Raw genomic sequence first — 19,202 nt, 5'->3', positions numbered from 1 at the left:
AGGGAAAGACATAAATTCCTGTTGCTCAATATCCTTCCGTAAATGTCCACATCTGATCTGCAGCTTACTAGTTGCCATAGTGTAGTATTAATATTACATGCACAAAATATCCCACATTCATGTAAACCAAGCCATGACTGTGTTTTGTCTTTTTATATCTACAAGCCATACAAATACTATAACTCTATTCAAATTGCATATTGTTTTACATTCCACCCTCAAACTCCAGCATGAAATGTCTGCATCCAGTACATTATATCCAAGCATCACAAAAGCAAACATAAAGTTCTCACAATATATCATCTGAAAGACTTAAAAAAAATGTGGATTAAAGCATAAAATGAGAAAACATTGCAGCACATGGACGTGACCAGAGCTGCTGCTAAGGTTGTGGAAGTGGCAGAGCAGCAGCTGGTGCCTGGATAACAGAGAAGTGAATGGATGTGTGGGGCTGTCCTCTCAGCTCAGCACCGCCCTCTGCTGGGGCATTGATAAAAGGCACAAGGCTGAGCAGAGCGCATTCAGATCTGTGCAGGATGTGAAGGAGCTCCTCCAGAGGTGCATGTCCTGAGCTGTCATCAAACAGCTCCAAGTATGTGAAAAACTGGAGGGATAATCTGTAGCTACAGAGACAGGTAAGAGCTTTTTATGTGTCAGTCTCTGCTATTTCCCAGAATGAAAATAGCTTAGATCCACTTTTTCAGTTTAATGATTTTAGGCAAAATGGGAATATTGTAAAAATCTGAGCCTGAAGGCTATGATATTATAGTATAGAATGAAGAATTCTGCCAGGAGATGTCATTTACATAAATGTCAGCACAGAGAGAGGAAAAGGAAAAGTTGTTCAATTTGTTGGTGTTTATGGTTTTATACAAGGCACTATATTTACAATGATAATGTATGTTTTACACACACACACTATATATATGTATATATACATTAGTTCACTGCAATCTGTGAATGGGTTAGGGTCTCACAAGTAACAGAACCGCACCGCAGCCATTGGGACTTGACAGTTACACATTGGTCTACAGATGAGTGGTCCTTTAATTAGAAATGATACTAAGGGCTAATGATAAGGCTGCACACTGAGCCTTTGATGGTTCTGGTAATGTCTTTATACATATCTTCTATCAAGTTTAAACAAAGACTGAAAATGGAAAGTAATAGAGTCCCACGGTCATGGCACAAGAATTTCATTAGATCCAGCAGATAAAGAAGAGGGTGGTCAATTCTGAACACATGTTACTGGAGATGGGGGCAAATTAACCTGTTATGAATTGGCTCTGTACCACATCCACTATCAATGAAACATAGTGTATAATCTGTCTCCATCATTACACTGCTCAGCATGGATATTCCTAGTTTCCAAAAAAGGGACATAATTTACATATATCTATATACAGGCAGTCCACAGGTTACGTACAAAATAGATTCTGTAGTTTTGTTCTTAAGTTGAATTTGTATGCAAGTCGGAACTGTATATTTTATAATTGTAGCTTTAGACAATTTTTTTTTGGTTTATTTGACAAAGGGATTTGAAAAATGTTGGATTGTCCGAAGAATCAGGATTAACAATAAAGGATGATTGCAGACACCTTTGGTAACTGCTATAGTCTAGGGCTAAAGCACAGTAAATTACCAACATCCAGAGGTCCGTTTGTAACTAGGGGTTGTCTGTAAGTCAAGTGTTCTTAAGTAGGGGATTGCATATATATATATATATATATATGTTTATACATTTGTATCTCTATACAGACAGTCGCTGGGTTACATACAAGATAGATTCTTAATTTGAATGTAAGAAGGAACTGTATATTTTATAATAGTAGCTTCCCCCCCCCAAAAAAATTTTTGTCTTGGTGAAAATTGGATTTTTTAAATTTTTTGCTCTAATGGGACCAAGGATTATCAAAAAAGCTTCATTATAGAAACCTTTCAGCTGATCATTGCCGCCTGGGACTATAGTAAAGCATTCAGAGAGCTTTACCAGAGGTCACAGTGTTCAGAGAGGTCTGTTTGTAACTGGGGGCCATCTGGAAGTTGCATGTCCTTAAGTAGGGGACCGCCTGTATATATATATATTTTATGTGCTCATGCACAAAGCTTATATACGCAAATGCTTCAATTGTAGACTGAACAGCTACCCAAGACAGTTTGGGTCTATTCTCCTTTTAATGAGTATATAATGGAAATCTACCAAAATCCATCATGATAAACCAAGGACACTTACTTAAAGATCCAGACACTGAGACTGTGGGAATATTTTAATATTTGTAATCCATGGCTTCCTTCCTTCTAAAACCAACTTTTAAAATTATGCTAATGAGGGGTTAGGTTGGAAGTTACATTCTGTAACCTCACAGGCTGTTACAGTGTGCAAGGAGCACTCTCCCTTCCTACTGTGTTCTGAAACGTCTCCTGCTTCAGTGAGGTTACAGCAGGCAGAGGCAGGGGGAAGTTCCAAGGAGGAGCAGGGGGAGAGTGAGGCAGTGTAAAAGCCTTTGAAGCTGTGTCACCGTGGGGGTAACACCCCTCAGAGCACTTCTGGCACATTAGAATAATTTTTATAGATTTTAGAATAACAAATGTAAGTTGATGATTAACACATATAAGATTATTACTATAGTCATAATACCTTGATCTATGAGTAAGTGCCCCTGGTTTATCATGCCTTGTCATTAGAGATGAGCGAGCACTAAAATGCTCGAGTGCTCGTTATTCGACACAAACTTTTCCTGATGCTCGAGTGCTCGTCTCGAATAACGAGCCCCATTGAAGTCAATGGGAGACTCGAGCATTTTTCAAAGGGACCATGGTTCGGGAATAAAATGTGTTATTTAATTGAAAAAGAATGTCGTCTGATAAGTTAGCAGATGTATGCAAACATCTGCAATCTATTCTTCACTGTTCCGCACGTATATTATCTCCCGACAAGTTAGCAGATGTGAAGAACAGTGAAGAATAGAATAAAAACAGTGAACACAGGATCATTTAAGTGAAAAACGCAGTGAAGAACACAGTGAAGAATAGATTGCAGATGTTCTGCATATTTGCTTACTTGTCGGGAGATACGCTCCTCTTCTTCCACTGAAGTCTCCGTGCTGCCCCGATGTCTCCATGCACTGCCCCGATGTCTCCATGTGCTGCTCCCCGGTGTCTCCATGTGCTGCTCCCCGGTGTCTCCATGTGCTGCTCCCCGGTGTCTCCATGTGCTGCTCCCCGGTGTCTCCATGTGCTGCTCCCCGGTGTCTCCATGTGCTGCTCCCCGGTGTCTCCATGTGCTGCTCCCCGGTGTCTCCATGTGCTGCTCCCCGGTGTCTCCATGTGCTGCTCCCCGGTGTCTCCATGTGCTGCCCCCCGGTGTCTCCATGTGCTGCTCCCCGGTGTCTCCATGTGCTGCTCCCCGGTGTCTCCATGTGCTGCTCCCCGGTGTCTCCATGTGCTGCCCCGATGTGTCTCCATGTGCTGCCCCGATGTGTCCATGAGCTGCCCCGATGTCTCCATGCGCTGCCCCGGTGTTTCCATGTGCTGCTCCCTGGTGTCTCCATGTGCTGCTCCCTGGTGTCTCCATGTGCTGCTCCCTGGTGTCTCCATGTGCTGCTCCCTGGTGTCTCCATGTGCTGCTCCCTGGTGTCTCCATGTGCTGCTCCCTGGTGTCTCCATGTGCTGCTCCCTGGTGTCTCCATGTGCTGCTCCCTGGTGTCTCCATGTGCTGCTCCCTGGTGTCTCCATGTGCTGCTCCCCGTTGTCTCTGTGCTGCTCCCCGTTGTCTCTGTGCTGCTCCCCGTTGTCTCTGTGCTGCTCCCCGTTGTCTCTGTGCTGCTCCCCGTTGTCTCTGTGCTGCTCCCCGTTGTCTCTGTGCTGCTCCCCGTTGTCTCTGTGCTGCTCCCTGGTGTCTCTGTGCTGCTCACCGTGTTCTTCAATGTGTTCTTCACATACTATTTTGTTCGCACCGTTTCGGGCGTATCTTCCGACAAGTAAGCTGATGTGCCGAACATCTGTAATCTATTCTTCACTGTGTTTTTCACTGTGGTTTTCACTTAAATGATCCTGTGTTCACTGTGTTCACTGTCTTTATTCTATTCTTCATTATTCTTCACTGTGTTTTTTAAATTAAATGCTGGATCTCGAGCAGGGGAAATACTCGTCCGAGCAACGAGCCGTCTCGAGTACCTTAATACTCGAATGAGCATCAAGCTCGGACGAGTATACTCGCTCATCTCTACTTGTCATGTTTGTAAATGTTTTCAAACTGGTATTTTATATCTTTATTATAATTGCAAAAAGAAAATTAAATAGGCTTTATGAAAATTAAGTAGACAAAACAGAAGAATACAATAATAATATACTGATCAGTGGCGGTCTGACCTCTGGGAATTCCAGGGTTCTCCAGCAATAACAATAAACTACTTACACTCAAAGGCTATCATGCCCACATCTGCTCATTTGCTGCAACCTGAAATGCTGTGGGCATACCAGTGGTATGGACTTTAGAGGCGCTACGTGATGGTCAGATCTGCAGGAGAACTGGAGCACTGGAAGAGGTGAGTATAAGAGGTTTATTGTTTATGAAGCCCCCAAGCAATGTATCAATTTATTTTATTGTGGATAGCCCCTTTAAATGAAGACAGCCACAGCCATTTTCAGATTTTTTGGCCAAACACTGTGCACAGAACTGTGAATAAAGTGAATGGAGCTAGTGCATTACCTGCATGGTGCAAGGTCAGCTGTGACATGGTACAAGGTAAATGTAAAGGAAATCCTATTCACTGCAGGTACTTAAAGCTGGTTTTATTGTCCTTACATCCTTTATCAGCCTTTAGTTGGTCATGAGCCACTTTAAAAACCCATAGTAAAAAATTCCAGTCCTAATCATCACAATCCATGTCACCTGGCAATGGTTAAAATTTGGTATTTCCCGTGGCTGTCATACAGTGATGCAAGGGGGAGATCCATGATCCAAAATTGTGCAGGATTTTACACTGGATTGCCGATTACAGTTGAAGCATTTTATTTCTGTGGCTTTTTAAAGGTCTTTTGCTATCCATGCTTTTCAGTAAATACTGACATGCCTTACCCTCAGATCATGAAGATGATGTGTTGGAATCCAGTAAAATTGGTAAAGTTCATAGTGCCTGCCTCTGCCCTAATCTGTAATTTAATAATTGGAACCTAAGGCTGCATTCACACACATGGGGGACGTATATATACACTTCTATGGGCTCACGGCATGGTACGGGAGCGGTACGGTGCAGCACACGTGCGGCACCGTACCGCTCCGCAGCCCGGGAAAAGATAACACATGTCCTATCTTTTCCTGTATTACTGCCCCTCCGCCCTGCATGTCACGTCACTTCCCGCCTGTTCCTAATGGCAGTGCATACGCGGTGTGCCTTTAATGTATGCACACTGCTCAGAGCCACTGCAATAAAGAGCTAGGCAGCCGTGCATCAATTTGAACGTGCATTTGAACATGCGGCGCCATCTGGAACAGACGGGTAGTGACATGAAGAAGAAGAAGGCAGAGGGGAAACGTGGTGGGTGTTTAGGTAGCCAGCAGCAGAGAAGAGGCTTCTCTAGATCCGAGAGCTCACCCTGCCTCCCTGACTGTATATAGGAGTAAACTGAGGAGGAATAAAAGATGTTTTTATGGCACAACGGAATCGTACAGAAACCTCAATAGAATCATTGGAATGCCTGCATCCTTGTCTTTAAGGCGTTTTAAGTTTTAAATGTAGGTTTGTGGTGACAGGTTCCCTTTAACAGTGTTAATATTCTCTAAATGCCATGAGTTGTTGGATGTTTCTGATATCATAGTGAACTATTAACACGGATACATGTGGAAAGGTAGGGTTGCCTCTAAGTGTATTAAGATACCATTCTCTGCAGAAAATAAAATAGACAGCATTTTTTGTACAGGTTACATAACCTTGATCTTGCTTGAGTTATTTAAAGGGAATCTGTCTTCAGCATCATTCAACCAATTGACTTAATACTATAATCCTATAGACTAAATACTAATTCCCGTTTTGCTTTTAAAGTTAACATTAAAATTATATATAGATATACCTTGCTCCCTGTCAGGAAACTGGGGTGTGTCACAAGGCCGTCTGTTACAAGGCCATAGTATCTGTGTTGTCATCATCATTATCTTTTCACTGCTATGCTAGCTCTTCCTTGCTCGTTGTCCCTCATGCAGCCATCAGCGAACCTCATGCTCCAAGCAAATCTCTGAAACCTCATTTCTGCAGGAGGACGGGGGGAGGAAGAGGGAGAGAGCTAGCAGAGTAGAGAAGAGATAAAGATGATGATGATACAGAGACTCGATGCCTCCATGACTTGATTCAGTTTGCTGGCAAGGAGCCAGGTAAACTTTTAATGTTAATTCTAAAAGAAGATGGGGAAATGGTATTAAAAAGGTTATGAGATCCCATTTCCCCTGGATGTTCCAACTTGAGAAGGCACGTACTATTGTGCTCCTTAACAACTTGCCCATTGGTACTACCTGGAGGGCCCAAGGGGTGTTCAACATGAGAAACATCTATGAGGATGGGTTGCTCTACTCATTCCAACAGTTGAAAGACTCCTTTCATCCGCCAAACCTACAAGATCTGTCATTCTATAAATACCCAGTTTTTGGGAGATGAGCTCATAGACAACTCCTTTCCTATTCCTCCCCCCTCCTAAGTGAAGTACTATCTACTTACATGAAGCGTATACCTCTCCCAGCGAGGGCTCATTATGAAAATGAGCTATATCCAAGACAGATAAGGAATGGAATCTTGTCCTCTCTGCACCTAACATGGTATCTCCCTGTCTAAGGGATAGAATGTCACATATTTATATATTCCATCTGGTGTATCTAACTACTACCAGAGTCAACAAATTTCACCCTGGTTTTTAGGCCCATTCCCTAAATGTGCCAGGGCCTCTGGCAACTTCCTTCATCTATTGTGGTCTTGTCCTATTGTTAATGGATCTTGAGAACTGGTCCATAAATTTCTCTTTGGCAGGATGAATGTCACTGTCCCTGAAGATCCTAAAATATTTCTCCTCCTGGTAGATCCTGAGTTGTCCCAGTTTACCACGGATCAAGCTGTCCTTACTAAAAACACTGTATTGCGCCAGGAACTGTGGCAATATTTTAGATGTCTGCCCTCCCAATGTTCCTCTGTGGTTGGATCAAATCAGTAAATACCACCCTTCCCCTTAAGAAATAGATATTTATCATAGGAAAAAAAAGAACTTCAATAATACATGTAACAGATGACTCGATTCACCATTTACTGCTTTTCCTCAAATCAAATTAGTCCCATAAATGGCTATATAATTAGGAGTCCATTGTTTCCCTTATAGTGGTGGAGCCCGAGGTGGCGCTGCTGTGTTGTGTGACTTGACTTTTGATTTTGTTCTACTTGTTTTATTTTGTGTCAAGCCTCTGATCGTATTCATATATGGTACCTTTACACTTATACTGTTGATACTCATATTTATAAAGAGATGACGTTTTGCTCATATTGGACCTTCTATACCTTTTTTTGGGTATTTCCCTTTGGGTATTGGGTTACTACATGTGCTATGTTTTAAAACACAGTTGTTTGTGGTGCACAGTTTTGCCCCTTAAGGAGCTACTCACGGTATAAGACCGGTCCACACAGTCTTTGAAAAAGTCCACAAAATAGAGAAAAATATTTTCACTATAACCGGAGCTCCAGGATTTCTAAAACTTCGATGAACAGCACCAATCTTCAATTTCTCCTGCTGAAAGTGTGTCACCATTCAGACTAGCACCATCGCACTCTCATTCTCCTCCTTTATTATATTGTAACTGGAAGAAAATATGCAGGCAGATGGTGTGGTACGTTCCAACAAGGTTAAAATTTATTCCAGTTCATTATACTCACAAAAATCAAGTAAAAATGCGCATATCAAAAATTCACATAACGGGACGCTAGCTTTCTCTCCGCCCGACCCAGGGTTTCGCCGGCAAGGCTTCTTCCGGGGCGCCCCGGAAGAAGCCTTGCCGGCGAAACCCTGGGTCGGGCGGAGAGAAAGCTAGCGTCCCGTTATGTGAATTTTTGATATGCGCATTTTTACTTGATTTTTGTGAGTATAATGAACTGGAATAAATTTTAACCTTGTTGGAACGTACCACACCATCTGCCTGCATATTTTCTTCCAGTTACAATATAATAAAGGAGGAGAATGAGAGTGCGATGGTGCTAGTCTGAATGGTGACACACTTTCAGCAGGAGAAATTGAAGATTGGTGCTGTTCATCGAAGTTTTAGAAATCCTGGAGCTCCGGTTATAGTGAAAATATTTTTCTCTATTTTATGTGCTATGTTTGTTGCATATATCCCTCCATGGTACTTTCAATAAAAATGTATTGTCGATTTAAGTTGTTAAGTAAAAATGTTAAATAAAAATGTGTAATCCTGATGACAGGTTCTGTTTAAAGGAGTTTTTCGAGTTTGTAGATTGATTATTAATCTACACGATTGGCCATAAATATAAGATAATTGGAGGTCCCACACTCAGATACTGCATTATCACTATGATATCTCACAATTACAGTCAGAATGTGCACACTGCTTGCACATGTATTTATAAAGTGTCTGTGCCAGTTTTGTGTCGTGTCCGCCGTGCTACAAAATTCTGCACCTGAAGGGGCGTTTCAGTGCAGATACGGATCATGTGACACATTTATTAATGCAACTGGACAAAATTGTGTTGCACGCTTTATGTTAAAGGTGCACCAAAAAAGGTTGGTGCACACTTCCAGAGCAATGTGGGATCCACCAGATTAATGAAGACCTTGCGCCAGTATTCCATAATTTGGCACACTCTGCAACACTCCACAAGGAAACTGCACCTATGTCTCTTGATGTATCTGGCCGGAAGCAGGGGGCATGGCCACTATCATACGTGGGTGCAGGAGTATGTGTCTAATTGGTCTTATAATGATCCTGCAGATTTCACACCTTTTCAGGAAATATGGGAGTGTGATTGTCTCATAAACAATGGAAATTTATCTTAATGATTTCCAGTAATACATCCTGGAACCATCCTTTGAACCATCTAGAATCCTCCAGAAAAGTATTCTATAGATTATATTAAACACCTAACAGACTCGCAGTGATTCCCTGGCTCACCAGATAAAATGTTAGAGATATAATAATGAAACCATCACATTACTTAGTATTGTAGCAATAAATGCTGAAACAAATAAATTTGGTATTAAAAGCTGAAAATCTCAGCTTTCTGTGTATGGGGTGACAGTGCTAAAGCTGATCCCTGTCCGCCCCCACAAGTGCTTACATGCGAGCATAAGAATCTAGCAATTGAAGAATTAGGCCTGTTCTGATAAATCATGTATTATTTATGTAGACAGCCATATGCACATACCTTACCTACCTGGGAAAAAGATGGTTTCATGATGCACAGGCAAGGCCACATCTGCCATGAGGGGGGTCCGCAGATTGCCCGAAGTATGGACTGTCAAGTCCGTACTATCTGAAAAATCATTAGCATTGGTGTCTTCAGTCACTCTGTATGACCCTGGGTCGGTGAAATCATACAGTGACGGAGTGATGGAGCGCCTCTGCAATCTAGACGCTGTGTGGCTGCCGGGAGAGAAGGAAACTGCAGCAGCGAGGGAGAGAAGAGGTGAGTATTAATTTTATTATTTATAAAATTCCAGGGGTGGGGGATTCATACTTATTGAACTCAGGGGCTGTAGAGCATTAAACAATTGGAGGCTATAAGGGATATTTATCAATACGCCGGTGCTCGTGAGCCAGCACATGATAGGCCCGCTACAGCATTTTTGCAGCGCGATACATCAAGAGACTTCAGCCACTATACATGTAATCCAATTTGTGTATATATATATGGTACCATTCAATCATTATAATGCAGGATTTCAATGGGGTTACTGTTTAAATAACCTTTAAGAGGTTTTGGCCATATTATCTGGTTTGTTCTTAATGTCTTTCCTGATATGCATGTTTTTATTATTCATTTTAATGTATGCACTGAATAAAGATTAGTTGTATTGACCTTTCCGTTAGGCTCATTTCCTTTGTTGGTGGATTGTGCATTAGTTATGAGAGATCAGAACTGGCTATTCTGGTATATTGACATATATCTTGGGTAAACAGTAACTGATAGCACAAAACATTTTATTTGTTTGTGAATTCTGTAGGATTGCCTGAACCCTGGAGAGAAAGGTGCATCCACCTTTTATCATAGGTGGATACATGTTTGAAGAAAATCTACCCTCAAAATCCAGCATGATAAACCAGGGACACTTACTCATAGATCCACTGTGGTAATCTTATATTTATTATCCATTACCTTCTTCCTTCTAAAACTAACTTTTATAATTATGCTTATGAGTGTGGTGTTACTAGAGCCCTTCTGTGCTGTAGATTCACAGGTTGTTGAACTTACTCATCATCCCTCCCTCAGCACTTCCCCTTCCCTCTGCCTGAGGTAATCTCACTGCTGCAGAGGAAGTTTTAGTACCCAGTGGGAGGGACAAGTATTCCTTGCACATTTTAATAGCCTGTGAAGCCTCAGCATAGATGGCCTGTGGTAATGCCTCTAGGAGCCATTCTGGTTCATTAAAATAATTTCAAAATTTGGTTTTAGAAGGAAGGAGTCCAAGGATAAGAAATATAAGATGACCACAGTTACAGTGCTTGGATGTATGAGTAAGTGTGCCTGGTTTATCAGGCTTGATTTTGATGGTAGATGTTTTGACGTAGACAGTTAGTAATGGTTATCCCCTGTCTGCTTGCCTCCGATTATCCTAGGCGATACAGGAAAACCCTGAGGACAGTCCATTTGCCAAAGTTCAGACAGAAAACAAGACAAACAAACAAATTAGAGATGGAAGATAAGGTGCAAAATCGCATACACAAAAAGTTAGTAACAGTACAATATCAGAAATACAGAGTAAGCTACATAGCTGCACGTAATATAGAGATGGCAAATTTGACTTTAAGCGGCAAGGGAAATATCACACACATTCAAAATGAGTTAACCCTTGACGAACAAGAACAAAACTGCATAGAGCCAGGCGTGTTAGGCTCAATCACCAATTCCGCAATAGAACACAGTTCAGACTGCTGAGTAACAGTTACACAGAAATTTAGCATCTCCTCAGTCTAACAGCACATCCAAGAAAAATGCAGACATAGACATCACAAATACTATATTCAATTAGGACAATACTTAAAGGGCTTCTCCAGTGACAAAGATTGACTGCACTTTACCTTATCTCCCCACACTCCCCTCAATTCACTAATTCAGTGTCATTAAATCTTCTGCCCCCTTTTCATGAAATCAAAGTCATTCCTTTGCATTGCTAAACTTACAGTTTCCACAGAAATGACCTGTATACTTTCTCTGCTCTCCAGTCGGGCATGAACAGTCAGCTCCTTGTTCCCTGCTGTGGGGGTATGGCTGCATGTTCCTCTGTATGCAGAAGCTGTGCTGACCAGGGGGATTGTGGGAGAAGTAATCTTTTAGCAAAATGGGGAAAGCAATCTTGGAGTAATGCAGCTGCAGCAGTGAGCAGTGAAGGAAAAGAAAGTATACAGCCCAGGGTGGTGAGGTAAGGGTGTGTTACTATAATAAACAAAAAAAAATAGTCAGTTAAAAAAGAATATATAGTGACCAGAGAACCCCTTTTTTCTGTTCTGTAAGTGTTTGACAAAAATCTTTCTTAATGGGCGGAGACTAATGTCTATCAGTCTATTCCCTCAGGTTGAGGCCAGTTAGCTTGCCCTCAGATCCCATGAGGCCTTGTGTTTTCTTTCAAAGTAATTTAGCATTAAATCCATTTAGTTTCCCGCAAGTAAATCCTCTGAACACTGCACAGTGCACATACAGGATGTAAATGGCGACCAGCCTGGCAGCTTCCATCATATGGAGGAGCAGGGAACATGTAATAAGTGATAGAAATCATAAGTAAACAAGTTACATGAAGCTGTGTCAGCACTTAAGGTTAATAGCTTATCTGCACAGTGCGCAAAGTGCCGATGAGAAGGTGGGAGAGGGGAGCAGCATGAGGTGCAGAGACAGACAGAGAGTTCTGTAGAATCACAGACTGAGATGGAGGGACTGATAGGGAACAGGGGAGATCTTGTACCTCACTATTCTGTACAGGAGACATCTCTATTCACTGTCTAGAACACATCTATCTCTGCTTCATACACAGAAAGGGCTCTGTCACATGACTTCCTCCTCTGTAATCGGGGAGCAGCAACTCCTCCCCAATACAGACTCCAGGGCTTGTCAGCATGGGTAGAGGAAGCAGCTATTCCAGTAATAAGATAATCTGAGAGCTATAGCAAAGAAACTGCTGGATTTAGATAACAAAGATAGTAGGCAAAGTAGTTTTACATCCCAAGAGCTATTGATTTGTGGGAAAAAAAAAACTTTACAGTTATTTTTAAATAACCAAAATCATCCGCTGTTTGAGTTGCTAGATTGACAAAAATAGCACATTTAGCTATAGGTTTATGCAATTGAAAAATTTTAAAGAAAGATATAGGAAAACTATTATTCCGGTAGCAATTTCTCTGTATAATAATGAAAAAGCACACACTCCATATAAAAAAGGGACAAATAAATAAATAAATTTCTTATTTTCTTAAATTGTATCTATTGAATCTGGGCTCTGAAGTCAACCTGACTTTGTTACCACTAATCTGCCTAGTACTATGCAGTGGAAATATTTCTATAGAGGACTGTGAATATCTCGAGACAACACTGGATTTGTACAAGGTACATGAGCAAGAAGAAACTTCTCAGTAAATCAAAGAGGAAGAGCCAGCAACAGGAAAGTGGTTAGATAAGGAGACTTATGAAATTAGAAAATAGCCTTTAGCTCTAAAATTACCATTTAAAATTAGAATTTCCTCTAACTAGTGTAAACATATTTATTTCTAGCAAAAAACAGGAAAAATTAGGAACATGCAGCACAGCTGTTTATTGGCAAAAAATGACTTTGTATTAGGATCTACTGATGCTTTTGTTCTAGATACTGCACTGTAAGTTATATATACTTTTATATCAGATCATGGAATGAGGTTGCAGAGAGCAAAATAAAGTGACCCATTTTGTTACAGAATGGAGAAATATAATGTCAACTGCAACTAAAGATGCCATTTGTCTTTTACTAATGAGCATGTAAAATGTCACTTATCCCATTTTATATTTATAAATTCTGATTCTGATGAATGACACCAGTTTTGGAAAGTATTAAGCCTATGAATACCGTATATACCCGAGTACAAAAAAATGTGCTGAAAAACCTCACCTCGGCTTATACTCGAGTCAAGAAAAGAACAAACAAACAGTGTACTCCCCTCCCTGAGCAGGTTCTCTTCTATACAGCGAGGATCCCTAGTATATAGCCTGCAGCCCCTGTCCCCAATATAATGCCTGTAAGAAAAAACAAACAGTGTACACCGCCATCAGCACACACTATGATGTCAGTGAGTGACTGACGTCACGATCCCTGTGATGGACGGAGCGGGGACATGGAGTTTATGCCGGAGCATCACTGTATAGAAGAGGACCTGTTGGGGGGGGAGGGGGAGGTGGGTCTCAAAGGTCAGTACACTGTTTTTTTCTTACAGGCATTATATTGGGGACAAGGGCTGGCAGGCTAATTACTACAGGGGTGGCACTCTATATACTGCAGGGGCCATCAGGCTATATACTACAGGGGCTGTCTGAGCAATATACTCCAGGGGGTTGGCTGGCTATATACTCCAGGGGGTTGGCTGGCAGGCTATATACTACAGGGGGCTGGCAGGCTATATACTGCAGGGGCTGGCAGACCATATACCACAGGGACTGGCAGGATATATATACTACAGGGGCTGGCAGGCTATATACTAGGGGGCTGGCAGGCTATATACTACAGGGGGATGGCAGTCTATATACTACTGGGGCTGGCTGGCTATATACTCCAGGGGGTTGGCAGGCTATATACTACAGGGGGATGGCAGTTTATATACTACAGGGGCTGACAGGCTATATAGTACAGGGGCTGTCAGGATATATATACTACAGGGGCTTGGAGGCTGTATACTACTGGGGCTGGCAGGATATATATACTACAGAAGCTGGCAGGCTATACACTACAGGGGCTGGCAGGCCAGGTACTACAGGGGAACTGGCTGGCTATATATTATTGGTGGCTGGCTGGATAGATTCTACAGGGGGCTTGCTCGCTATATACTGGGGAGGTTGTGACCAATGCATTTCCCACCCTCAGCTTATACTCAAGTCAAAAGGTTTTTCCAGTTTTTTTGTGTTAAAATTAGGGGTCTCGGCTTATACTCCGTTCGGCTTATACTCGAGTATATACGGTATATATTTAGAATGTAAATTGTGACAATGTAGTCTTATCGAATATAGTACGTATGGTTTTCTTTCAAAAAGATTAGAAAACTAATGGTTTAATGTTATAATGTAGCTAAGTGTAATAAATTACAATCTATATGAATATTTATACCTTTTTCTAATTATTTGTATATGATTACAACGTATGATGCAGTTTACTGATGTATTTTATTGTATTTTAAGTATTGTGATTGTATTTTGCATGAATTTGTTGTATTCTTTATGACACTGTGTTATAATTTAAGGTGGGTAGACCCTGATAGTAGTCAGTTGATTATCCCACTTTCTATATATACCCACTTGTATATCAAACATGTTATGCTTAAAAAAGGCTACACAAGCCAAATTGTTTACAACAGAGATCAGTTTTCTTTGCTTAATATATTCTTTTTGTGCTTTTTCATATATCTTTTCCTTAAATTAATGTTAAATCCCTTTAACGTAAACTATGTTAGGGGATAGTTTTAAAGTTTGTTTGACTGCTGTGACTGCCACCATCACCATCTGCTGTGCCTCTTCCACACGTCACAAAGCCTCTGTCACCGCCAACCATTAAATTCCACTAAGGAAGCTTAGCTTGTCTAAGGAAGACAATGCTGCACATAAATGCTAATGAATTTCCATTTAAGTGTATATGAAATTTGACTCTGTTTAGATAAGCTTGAAGGATTTAAGATGCTTTAATTGCAAGACATTAAAAGGTTTTGAGGGTCTCTGGCTTATGGGTCTGGTTGGTCACAACTGCAGGTGCAACAACCACTAAAGTTGGTGAACAAATAGAGCTGCAGAGTAATGCATGGCTCAGGGGGACACCTTCTGATGGGGTTGGAGGTTAATATCAGATTACTCATTTACCTATAAGCTCAGCTCTAGATTACAAAATAGAACCATGAGCTAAATACAGTACCTGGTGGCACTGTACATAATACATATGTCAGGGAGAGATCTTCTGATGGGGTAGGAAGCTGATTTTAAACTACTCTTCTAGCTATAAGTAACACAGCTCAGCTACTTCTATAGAATAAAGCCATCAGCTAAATACCTGGTCACATTACTGCTGCACATCCTTGTTCTTGCTTCAGTTAAAGGGTATTCCCATCTGGGCATTTACATTTAATTTAATTCTTTTGCCATATGTAAACATTTCTTCAATTGGATGTTATTAAAAAAATGTTCCTGTGTGAAGATAAATGTAGCCATGTTGTCCCTAAGAAACAAAATAGCTTCCTCGGATACGGCCACCTCACATTTTTACAGCAGTGGCCAGACATGCACTATTGAGTCCTGTCTGACCTCCTGGTTTCAGCGATCATTACTATAGGACGGCTGTGGGACCTGCAGTAACTCTCAGACATTACTTATACAAAAACCCTTTGTGTCTTTGTGTAACCCTCCATCAGAGGTGGCCGTAACCAAGGACACAGTCTTGTTTCTAAGGGACCATATCACTACATTTATAAGAAATTATCTTCACACAGGAACATTTTTTTTAATAACATCTAATTGAAGAAATGTTTATATATGGCAGATTAATGAAACTGAATGTGAATGCCCAGACGAGAATACCCCTTTAAGTCTGGGGCCACTGATTGGCCACAATGATCACGAGACCCTTGTCATTTCCACTCTGGATAGACATAAACACAAAGAGAATGGGGATTGCACCATGGAACTGAAGCAGGGTATATTTAGTTTATTTTTAATGTTCTTTCACCCGGCTCCCACTATTTTTTTGTGAAAACCACTTAAATATAATTTCCAAACTTTAAGTGGACATCCACTTAATCGTGCTAAATATAATTTCCAAATTATTATGTATTACAGTAAGACTTGTGCAATCTGCGTAGGATTCTATAGAAATGTTTTCCTATAGTCTGTTGGAAAGATATCTCCTTTAATGTCTTTATACTGTTTTGCTTTGATTAAGTTCATTTGCCTACCATACAATTATAATAGGCGAGTACAAGAACAAATAATGTTAAAGGAGAGGATTAGAGAATGTGTCTGGATCCTTGAAATGTGAATTACTATATACACTTTCAATATCACCATGATATTCTCCAGTCTTCTAACAACAATCTTTCCTTGTTGTCCATAGAAGCCAATATGCCCATATTTTGGCAGGACAAATCCGTGACCTTGTGTTGGTTGGGATGGGTTTGGTAAGAATTGGGTATGATCTCATTTTCTACATAAAATATGTTAGTAAATAGCAGTGTGAAAAAAATGATTAAAATAATAGTTGTTTGCTGTACTAAGAAAACTTGTGTAACCTTTCTGTTAAACAAAGGGGAATGAGCCGATTGGAGACATTACTGTGTACATTGTAGACAAGAGACATACTCGCTTATATCTAAGTACAGGAAGCAGAGTGATAGCAGTGTGCTAAGTAGAAGTAGTGGAAATGTGGACATTACAGGTAAAGGGAAACACAGATATGCACAACATAAACCAATGAAAGACTACTGTAGTTATTCTGTTTACCTTAACGTGAGTCAATCCATTAGCGTGGAGGGTAAAAAGGAAAATAATATGTACACAAAGCAAAACAGACAGCAGTTGTGTAAAGGTGAGATAGATTCTGAGCTAGAAATAATTCTAAATATATATAAATCATGGGCTTATGGAACCCCAATTTTTTACAACTCCTCATACAGTTGCACCAATAGAAGAATGAAAAGTTTAGGGCTTCCAGAAGGTAACAATGAAGCAGAAAAAAGGCACATACACACATAAGACCAAAACTGCCGGTGTTGTGAAAGGGCTACAGCTCTGCAATTGATAATACAAGTAATGGAGACCTATATATCTGGACAGATCTAGCCAAGAAAGAAGGTAAGGGAGGACAAACCTGTGCTGAAGGAAACATGAATTGCTCTTTCTTTAAAACATTTTTTTTAAAAATAAAAACAGAGAGTTTGTGGAAAAACACAAACTGAAAATTGCACTGAAACTGCACCTTTTAGCTATTGTTTGCTTATGCTGGAAATTCAATTTGTTTTGAGGCTGCACCTTTAAGATTTTATTGGATGGTGCTGGAACTACAAACTGTACTGAGACTGCTCTTTTGAAATATTGCTGGATGGTGCTGGTACTGCAAACTATATTGAGACTGCACCTTTAAGATATTGCGAAAAGATGATGGAAATGCTAATACAAGCATTTCTCTACTTAAAAACACCCGACTTACAGGCAACCCCTTACAAACGGACTTCTGGATGTCGGTAATTTACTGTACCTTAGCCCTAGCTTTATTGTTAAACCCAACATTTTAAAATCCAATTGTTACAGAGACCAAAAAAAAATTGGGGGTTACAATGATAAATTATACAATTCCGACTTAAATACAAATTCAACTTTAGAACAAACCTACGAAACCTACCTTGTACATAAGCCAGGGAATAGTACTAATTCTTATATTTTAAAGTGTTGCTGGATGATGTTGTAAATGCTAATAGTACTCAGTCTTTAACACCCTATGAGTATCTCAATGTAGTGCTCAAAAATGGCAATAACTTCAGTTTTCCACTGGTCTCTAATTATAGAGACTCCTCTCCCTACCTAAGTGCACTCAAAAGGGCAATCATTAGTATTTGAGAAATTTGTTCTTGTCTGACCCTACAAGGAGCAGTAACCTCTCTCTAGCTCTGTCTCCTGTCTGCAATAGCAACTGTACATGTAACCCTGCTCTTATACAGCAGAGTTTTATTGGCTGCATAGAAGTCAATACACCAGAATACCATGTTTTCCTTGAATAAGAACCTGAAGCACGGACAGCAGCGGGTGTTCAGCTTTTGGGGTTGTGGGTGCCTATTCCCGCCAAACTTGGTACAGACCCAAGTTAGTAATTGCTATGTCATGGAGCCCAGTTACAATGTTACGATGATAAGAGTTACTTAAAGAGAACCTACCACCACGAATCTACCTATAAAGGTAGATCGGGTGGTAGGTGGATGTAAGGGACGTGAGGATAGCTCTTTTTAGAGCTAATGCTCACGTCCCCGCTAACTTTTGGTACACTTTATTCCCCTAATATGTAAATTTCGTTATGCGGCTACTGGGGCGTGGAGTAGCCGGCACGAGGCTACACAGCGTGGCTACTCCACGCCCCAGAAGCCACATTACTCCTCCTACCCTGTTGCTTGCGGCGCGCAGCTCCTCGTAGCTGCACGCCATTGTCCGTCATGATGGCGTTCTGCGCAAGCGCAGAACGCAGGCCGGCGGCTGAGCAGTCCCAGCTCCGAGCTACTGTGCATGCGCAGTAGTCGGCTTGTCAGACGAGGGCGCGCAGCTACGAGGAGCTGCGCGCCGTACACAACAGGGTAGGAGGAGTAATGTGGCTACCGGGGCGTGGAGTAGCCGCGCTGTGTAGCCTCGTGCCGGCTACTCCACGCCCCAGTAGCCGCATAACGAAATTTACATATTAGGGGAATAAAGTGTACCAAAAGTTAGCGGGGACGTGAGGATTAGCTCTAAAAAGAGCTATCCTCACGTCCCTTACCTCCACCTACCACCCGATCTACCTTTATAGGTAGATTCGTGGTGGTAGGTTCCCTTTAAGGTACAGTATCTTTGCATTGCAGACTGGTAGTTTGCAAAAAAAAGCTGTTTTTGAACCCCATAAGAAAAGCTCAATGCATGGAGCATTGGAAAGCTAAGCCCCTGAGATCAGGTTGGAAATGAACGGTGCAGGCTGATGCTCAAGCCATGATTATGCTGTTACAATGCCTAGTTCAATAAACAGTAATTGCAGGACTGGGAGTTCCGTGGTTC

General features: G+C 41.2%; 1 protein-coding gene across 1 annotated transcript in view; it reads left to right on the top strand.

Moving 5' to 3' along the window:
• Positions 1-532: 532 nt before the first annotated feature.
• Positions 533-19,202, top strand: part of NMUR1 (neuromedin U receptor 1) — a 66,476-nt gene continuing 47,806 nt past the window's right edge. Inside the window, exon 1 of the mRNA XM_072142458.1 lies at positions 533-635. The gene's annotated coding sequence lies outside the window, so the exon portion shown is untranslated. The remainder of the gene's footprint in view (positions 636-19,202) is intronic.

Source organism: Engystomops pustulosus, chromosome 3 (genome assembly GCF_040894005.1).
Source record: "Engystomops pustulosus chromosome 3, aEngPut4.maternal, whole genome shotgun sequence".
Taxonomy (NCBI): domain Eukaryota; kingdom Metazoa; phylum Chordata; class Amphibia; order Anura; family Leptodactylidae; genus Engystomops; species Engystomops pustulosus.
This window is presented reverse-complemented; position numbering and strand designations above follow the sequence as displayed.